Source organism: Rhinolophus sinicus, linkage group LG05 (genome assembly GCF_036562045.2).
Source record: "Rhinolophus sinicus isolate RSC01 linkage group LG05, ASM3656204v1, whole genome shotgun sequence".
NCBI lineage: Eukaryota > Metazoa > Chordata > Mammalia > Chiroptera > Rhinolophidae > Rhinolophus > Rhinolophus sinicus.
Window position 1 is genome coordinate 42450662 of NC_133755.1, and position 9045 is coordinate 42459706.

Genomic DNA, 9045 nt, shown 5'->3' on the forward strand with positions numbered 1-9045 from the left:
GAAGACCGCTGCTTTGGCGGTGGTATGACACACCAGCATTGAATGGGAAGTCAGACAAATGGCACCTAGAGTCCCTTCGTGGTCTAATCTCCCAGGAGCCTGAGAAGGCTCAAAGACCCCCTGAACTCTGCTTTTTCTGAATTGCTTTGGCTACTAGTCACCCAATTCAGCATGTGATTGGCTGTTTTTTTTTGGTGTTGTTTATATTTAATTTTTTTCAAAGATAATACATTCACATAGTTCAAAAATGTTTCCATAATTAAAAGGTACAAAGGACAACATCTTAGCCCCCACTCTTATCATGTGATTGCTCAATTAACACTTTTATTAGCTTTTTGTATCCTTCCAGATTTTCTTTATGCAAATATAAATATATGTTCTTCTATTTTATTACACAAACAGAAGCTTGCAGTTAGTCGTTTTTTGCAATTGATCTGGGAGTTAAATTTGCCTCACCAGGTGCAGTGAAATTTCTGTGTGACGTGCGTACCTTAAAGTTCCTTCATGTCCTATGCTGCCTAGCTCAAAGCTGGGCGCACACAAATGCTCCAATGAGTGCTTCTTGGTTGGCTGCCCTTCCACAACTTTCTCTGGAGCTGAGAACAAGCACGTGCCCCTCATACAGCTCCAACGTGCAAAGAGAGGCTCTGCATTCTCACTTCCTCTGACACATTTTTAGAGAATGACCTGGGCCCCAGGAGGGATCAGTACAAGTTTCAATCTGCGGTATGCCAATCCTCCTGCCACCTTTCAGTTTGGTAGAAGAGAAAGCAAGATGGACTGGGAGTCAGCAGACTTGGAGTTCACTGCAGCTGTGTCCCCACGTGGCCATGCAACTCCGGACACGTCATCTGTCCTCTCGGCCTCAGCATCAGCGCAGTCCTGGGTCAGGGTCCTTCAGCCTCAGCTCTGTAGACATCATGCTCTGTGGGCATGAGGGCATGTTTGCACCCAGGAGTCCATGGGAGCCTTCTGAGGCACTTCCCCTGGACCTGTGTCTGCTGCCCTGCTGGTACTGGTCATGATGACACAGACCTTGCTGTAGTCATAAGACAGAGTATGAGCATCTCAGGGTAACAGTTCCCTCCTTGAAACCACAGCCAGCTGTCTGCGTAAAGCCAGACTGAAATTTTCCTGGTTAATCAAGAGAGGTCTAAGTAAGTGCCCCACAATTGTCCAACTTTGGACCCCACGAAGCCTAAGGGCACATGTGGGGAGGCCAGACTACCCATCCATGCAGCCTTCAAGGCCAGCAACCTTCTCACCTGCACCCTCTGAGCAGGTGGCACAAGAATAGGGAACTGTGTGGTTCCCAAGAGCCTCTGCTGGGGAATTCCTCTCAAATCCTCTCTGCTCTACTGCCCTTCCTGCCTACCTCCATCTGCCTTCAGGGACAGGAAAGAGCTGACTTGGAGGGACTTCCAAGGCCATCTGATCTACTTCTCAGTCTATAGATTCAGAAATTGAGTCCAGAGAGGGGAAGTCACTTACCTGGGGCACACAGCTGCCTGAGGGGGAACAGTCTTCAATGACCAGCCACCCAAGTCTCAGAAAAGGCAGCCAGGGAGGGCCCTCTCTTGCCTTCTGTTGGCCTTGTCTGCACATCCACAGTGAGACAGGTGCCATGCCAAGGGTCCCCTCTCAGGGAACAGGGTGGGAAAGTGTCTCAGAGGACGCAGCCAAGCAGAGACTTTTCAGTTTCCTGTTCTGGAGGAACCCCGGTTGGTTGATTCGGTTCTCTGCACCAGTGGCAAAGGCTGGCTGCCTGCCTGCCTCTGGGGGCATGATGCTGGTTATAAACTTATCACGACTGTCATGAGCAGGACAGGCTGAGCAGAGCAAGGGAGGAAAGCAAGGTGACAGTTTTGTCTTCAGCTGACCGGCCTTCAAATTGGGAGTCAGGCCTGAGCTCAGATCAAAAAAGTTATTTCTAGGAGGCCTGTTCCCTACAAGGCTTGAGATCATAAAGGTTTATGACATTTCCTCCCTCTGTTGAGTTATTCCTACCTCTCTCTGCCTGTCTAAATCCTCTCTCTTCTTTGAAAAGCCGTTCAGGGCTGCATCTTGCTTGAAGCCTTCCCTGACTACAACCCCCTGCCCCCACATACACACACACACAAGGCACACGTGCTATATCCCGGACTACTCCTTAGAATGTGTGTATGTCTGCAATCATGACCAAAAGCTGGTGACTTCAAGAGGAGACCAATGTCCTACTTCTTTAACACCCTCCACAGCCTCTAGCCCAACAGAACACACAAAGTGTACACAACAGCAACTTGCTGGTCAACCGATTCCAATTCCTCCCACTGAAGGAAAGTGAAACCAACCACACCATCCTTGAAATGCTTGTTCTCCTGTCGGACAGCCTGTGTGCCCCACACCAGCGCCCCAGGCAGTTCCATGAGGAAAGGACTGCATGGTGAAAGGTTGTCTACAGGGTACGAGGACCTGGGATCAGCCTTGGACTCCACACGGCCTCAGGGACTAGGCACAGTGCAGCCACCCAGAATCTGTAAGTCCCACCTTCTATCTTCCCTCCAGTCATCAACACACACACACACACACACACACACACACACACACACACACACAATGTCCTTGTGTCTTCCATCCTTTCCTACCTTGACATCTCTTTTCCTCCAACTCTTCCTTGATGGATAAGTTAGGACAGGTGTGATTTCTCCCAGGGCCCATATGGACTTGAGTAAAAGTCATACCCCAGTCTCCACCCATTACCTGCCACCAAACTCTCCCCCAGGGAGCCCCTCCAGCTCTAGGAAAGGCCAACAAGAGAGCTCTGCACACCTGTCCTAGAGGGATCAGAGCAAGTCAAACCAGAAATGGAGGAATAGCAGCAATAAAAGCAAATGCCATTTCTTCACTGGACCTCACAGAGGCCCTTGCCCACATTTAGAAAGACCCTAAAATTCCCAGACTGGTCTGATCAATAATAATCTAGAGACAACGTGAATGCTTGATTTCTCTTTCCCCAGGATTTGTGGCTTGTGTAGACCTCAAGATCCTTGCGTTCTAAATAGTGTTTCTGCTCATTAGGCAAAGCTGCAGGCCCCAGTGGCAGTGGCTGTCTCCAGCCTCCCTCACCTGGCCCAGCCTGAGGTAGAGGAAACCTCCTTGGTGAAAGCGAAGGGTCTCACAACGACATTAATTCAGACTCTTCCACACGTGTAATATTCCTGAGTAGTGCTTAAACTTGTAAATCCATTATTTACGATGCAGAATTACCTGTGTGATGTGATGTGGATATGTTAGCATCACCACAAGAAATTAACTTTTGATTGGTCTTGTTTCGAGAGGTACAACATTTACAACTTTGGCAGTATGTCACCAAATATTTCTTACATAGCTTACTTTCATATGTTGTTCAGACTGGTTAGTTATATTTAAATATAGAATTCCCCTACCTGATTACACTGAACAAATTAAAAATGGCTCAATTATTTGCATCCACGTTCTGGGTTTCTTACCATCGCACTTCGCTTCCCTATTGTAACACTGAAATCAGACCATAACTGTGTTTGTGAAACAAAAACACAGGAGGCCATTTTCATTGCAGAACAGAAAGTCATAGGCAAGCACCTGCATTTCTTTCTTTGTTGATTGGGGGTGGAGCAAGAAGGGAGGAGAAAGAGAAATACTTCTATTTCCATGTGTCAACTTCAAGTCAGAGATTGGGAATTTCAACCACTGCATGTCCAGGGCACCCATTGATTTGCCTTCTCTGGGCCATAACCGCCTGCTCTTGAAAACAGCCTCTTATCCTGCTCCTCTTAGCGGTAGGCTGACTTGCCATATCCCAGCACACACCCTGCGCTTCAGTCAGAACCACAACAATCCCACTGAGTCACTGGCTCACGCTTAATCTACACCACCCCCTGCCCAGCCTTGTTCTTCTTGGTCCTGCACCAGGACCTGGCTCACCTGGCTCACCTGGCTCACCCTTAAATTACACCAGCCCCCTACCCATTCCTTCTGCGTCCTTCCATTCTTCCCAGCCTCACGCAGCCCACCTCCTCCCTGAAGTCTCTCCCAATACCTTCTGCCCCTCACCAACCTCCCTTCTCTGCACTTACGTCGTACTCCTCGCTATGTCACCAGCCTTATATTAAAGACTATATTAAAGCTGGTGACTTATACCAGCTTGTCCCTCCACACTTGGAGGACCCCTAGCTTATATGTTGGTGCATTCCAAACAAAGCTTAACAGAGCCTTGAGTTGAAAGTTGACAATAAATATTCAGCCCTTTTTGGATGAAGAGTTGGCAGTTGCAATCAAAATTTTAAATACACTTGGCCTCTAATCTAGCACCCCCACTTCCAGGCACCTAACCTGTAGAAATACTTGTTCACTAATACAAAGATGCAGTTTAAATTAGTTCATACATGGAAAGACCTTAGAGCGGGACCCTGCCCATAGTAAGCAAACTATTCAGGATTAATGGTAGCTGTTGCTGATGCTATTGTTGTTAGGATGTTCCCTGCACTATTGTTTATAATAGCAAAACTCTGGAAAGAGCACAAACGGCCAGCAATGAGAATCACTAAGTAAATAATGGTACATCAATACAAATCTATGTAGATTGTTAAAAGAATGAAGTGGATTTATATGTACGGACATGGGAAAATGCCCACATTTTTCTTGTTTACCAAAAAAAAAAGCAAATTGTGAAACATGTATAATATGATTTTATTTTTTAAGAACTAGATATGTAATTGTATGTGTATATGTATTATCCACATTCCTGGAGGTAGCATAAAGGCATAATTAAGAGCACAGATTCGGGACTCAGACGGCTTGGGTGTCAGTCCAGACTTCAACTCCTACTACCTGTGTGATCTCAAGCAAATTACTTAAATTCTCATTGCCTCAATTTCCTCATCTGTCAAATGAAGAAAATAAAAATACCTGCCTCGTACTGTGTTTCCCCGAAAATAAGACTTAGCCAGACAATCAGCTCTAATGCGTCTTTGGGAGCAAAAATTAATATAAGACCTGGTCTTATTTTAATATAATATAGGACCGGGTATAATATAATATAATATAATATAATATAATATAATATAATATAATATAATATAATATAATATAATATAATATAATATAATACCATACAATACAATATAATATAATAATATAATACCAGGTCTTATATTAATTTTTGCTCCAAAAGGCGCATTACAGCTGATTGTCCGAGTAGGTCTCATTTTCGGGGAAACACAGTAGGACTGATATATGGACTAAATGAGTTCATATGTTTAAAGCATTTAGAAAAGTATCTGGCACACAGAGGGCTCCGAATAAAAGTTAGTTGTTATCAATATTATTACCTGCAAAGGGGAAAAGAAGAGGAAAAAAATAAACTATTAACAGTGGCTGCTTCTGGAGAAAGAAATCGGAGCCAAGGAAACTTTCTATTTTTTTTTTCACAAGCAAGTATAACTTACATAATATAAATATAAAGATGCAACCTACTTGCCAATAGGTTGCAGGTTTGACTCCTAACTGCTACCTGAGATGTAGTGTGAGATATCAGGATACAGGACCATAAGCCACGGCTTCCCCATTTCTAAATCCCAATTCTAACTCCAACCCACAGCCAGAAAATAAAAAATAAAAGATGTTGTTATCGCCAGCTGCTGCCCCCCACACTCTCAGCAACCCCACAACGTGCTAAAAATTTGAGAACATCTGTTTGAAAAAAAAAGCATCAATTACTATTTTGAACGGGAAGAAAGGGAACAGGAAGTAAATTTGGTGACCAGTGTATTTTTATTCATACATCTTGACTGCCAAGGTAGGATCTAATGCTTCTTTAATCATTATCTTCCTGTGGTAGAAGACGAGTCTAAGAACTACAAAATACTATTCCCTCCACCTTGCAAAACCCTCCTCTTCCTAGACACCTTTCCAGCTAACCCCAGTCCACAGCATTCTCTACCTCCCACCTGTCAGAGAAAAGCTTTGGCCTCTGGCCTCCAGGAAGCCATCATTCTGGTGACTCACATGATTTGACATGTGCTCCACCGAGGCCCAAAACCTGAGAACAGGGGTCTCTCTACCTATCCCATTGGCTACAACACAAAACCCCAACTCCTTAGCCCAACCTCAAGGTATCTTCTAGCCTAGCCCACACTCTTTTTCCAGCCCATCCCTCCTACTCTCCCATAGGATGCCCTCTTTCTGGGGATGAGGTAGACTGGCCAAGTTCCTGCCCTCCAACTCTACCTTTTATTTTCCATTTCTTACTTTGTGGCCACTTACATGTGTTCCCCTTATATTCTCCATCTTTGTGCTACTGTCAGCGTCACTTCCCTTCCTCTTCATAGACCCACTTCTGAATATCTCTTTAGGCCAACTTAAGACCCTACACCCTGGTCCCTGACCCATGCTTAATGATCTCTTTGCCCTCTCCACTCTGCATCCCTCATCCTGTACTCAGCAAATAACCCAGATCACACAAGCTACCCTCTGAATGGGAGAGCTTATCTCCTGAACCAAATTCCTTAAAGGCAGGACACATGCCAAGGTTCTTTTCCTTTCTTATATTGGGCATGGGAAGAGTGGGGTAGAGGGAACATTGGGAATTAGGAGAAGGGGAAGTGGGACCCTTCTCCCAAAAACCTAAAGTGGAGTTTCATTTAGTAGTGAAATCTTTATTGACAGCTTGCTAACCTCTCATGGTAACATTTTCTTGTTTGTCTTTCTGTTCATTTTTCTAGGAAAGAGGGAAATGTGTTAAAATTTAAATCTAAAACTTTCAGCTCTGATAAGATGAGTTTTCTCAAATGCCAATAATTCCACACGGCTCAGCTAAAATTAGAGAGAGAAGTGACCAGGATTTTTAATGGATTGGCTTTCACAGTAGATGCAAGATAGTCAAAATTTATTTAAATGACTTTCTTAGGGAATTGGAGCAGCAGGCAATGCATCAGATGCCAGAAGTCCATTTAAATATTATACTAAGAGAAGGGAATTCATTTGGTCAAGCTGCTAAAGTGAATAGGCAGGAACAGAAATGCCCTGGAGAAGTGCTGGGTGTTGCATCTTGAATCCATTTGTAAAATAAACACATTTATTTTACCATGTTTAGTACTTCAACTACTTCCTGGAATCAGTATTTGCACAAATCTAGACTGGGATGGCCAACTGGAATTAAAAAGTGACCAAGACGACAAAATTAATTTGACACTCCTCAATTTCCTTGTTTAGAAACACAAAACAAAATCCTAATCAAATTGGAAGTTTATACAGTATTTCAGCCTACAACTTGAAAATTGTCACAGGGTGTTGGCAAAAAGCAGCCCTCAGCGCCTCCAGCCCCAATGTGCTTGCGATGATGGTTCAGGCTGCAGCTGTTTATGAGCTTAAAATGCAAACATACTAACTCCTTTCTTCTGCAGGAAGAACTTGCATCCCCACTGACACCTACTGCTGTCTCACAGATGGGCCTAGCCCTGAGATTTCAAATCTTCTACAGGAAGCACACAGACACACACACCCTGCTCAGGCCCCATGCTACCCAGACACTTTTTAAATTGCTTTTCCAGTAGGATCCCAGGAAAAGGTTCTGTTTAACTACCACCTGCACATGGCCAGGATATGACTGGTTTGACAATCTATAGCCTCTCCGGTCCTGCAGGGGTCCTTGAGGTAACTCTGCCCCCCGCCTGGTTAATGACCCCTTATGGGCTTTGGATTGGGTGTTTGGTATCCTGAGTTTCCTGTGGCTAGCAGAGGCAGGAAGACCACACAGTATCAGACATAACATCCCACAAAATGAGGTGTGGCACAACAGACCTACTGTGCTGGCAACTGGGGCTGGCTGTGGAGCATGTTGTTTAATGGGTCAGCAACTCAGGGGCTGGTTTCATTATTGAACACCCCTTCTCCCCCCAGTAACAGAACTCCTGCAGGCAGACCTGGCTCTTCCCCATAGCTCTCAAAGGTTACAGAAGGCCCTTCTGCCCTTGAAAACTCTTTCAGCAACAGCCTGACCTGTTCTCCCCATATTGTCAACAGTTCATAGCTGAAGCCTCAGTGGAATATCCCATCCAATTTCCCATAAAATGGGACATGAAAATAAACACACATATTGTATGTTGGTTTACATTTCCTGCACAGACCCAGCAGGGGCGACAGGAAAGACATTAAGGAAACTATTTCTAAAGCAATGGGCTACATTTTAGCAAGAATACTCTCACTGACCCTAAAAAGAGAGCCATTCAGATGGCTTAAATCCCATATAATTCTTTGAAAACATTCTTGAGCATTCCCATTTTAATTTCCCAAATCAATATGGCTTGCTAGTGCCCCATGCTCGATGACAACAATTCATATTGATGGGGAGGGAGGTATGAACATTTTTCTATTGAATGGAAAATTTGGTTATTTTTAAGGACATTATTCCAAGAGAGAAAAAGGTCTTAAGTCCATTGCACCTGACAGAGTATTGCTTTGTTCCTAGAAGGCTGGTTTCTCTTGACATCTCTGCCCTCATTAAAAAAGCATATCACGGTTGTCACCTTTATGTTTTCAGTCATGCAATTTCAAGCCCCCAAACAGAATGTTGTCATTTATTTTTCTTGTGAAGAAAAGCGCTCCCGTGCACTCCCAATGCCAAAAATCCAAGAGAACATTCCCGCCACACGTCCCTAATGCAGAGGATCCAGCAAGTCTAAGTGAGATGTCTGAACTGGAGAACAGGAAAGGCTGTTTTCTTTCTTTCAAGCAAATTCACTAACTAGATAATAATCACTTGCCATTAGGACATTAAAACTGTATGTAAGTGGTGCTACGAAAGTGCTAGAAAGCCGTTTGTTCTCAGGCAGATAAATGGTCCCTCCTGCAGTCTTGTTCACATTGTTAATCTGCTCAGCAAACCCTTTCCTCATAGATCATGCAAACATCAGCCCCAGGCGCCATGCCAGGGAAGCACACACAGCCCAGTGCCACCTTGAAACAACAATGCATCTTCCCCCACAACGGAGCCATTTTACCTTGCCTCAGAACCTGAAAAACAACAAC

The 9045-nt window shown here is 44.4% G+C and overlaps 1 long non-coding RNA gene across 1 annotated transcript; it reads right to left on the reverse strand.

Annotated features, from left to right (window-relative positions):
* Positions 1–302: 302 nt before the first annotated feature.
* Positions 303–2606, reverse strand: LOC141571547 (uncharacterized). Its single transcript, XR_012496368.1, has 2 exons — positions 1492–2606; positions 303–925 (listed from the first exon to the last, which is right to left on the reverse strand). It is a non-coding gene; the product is annotated as an uncharacterized LOC141571547 (long non-coding RNA).
* Positions 2607–9045: the final 6439 nt, after the last annotated feature.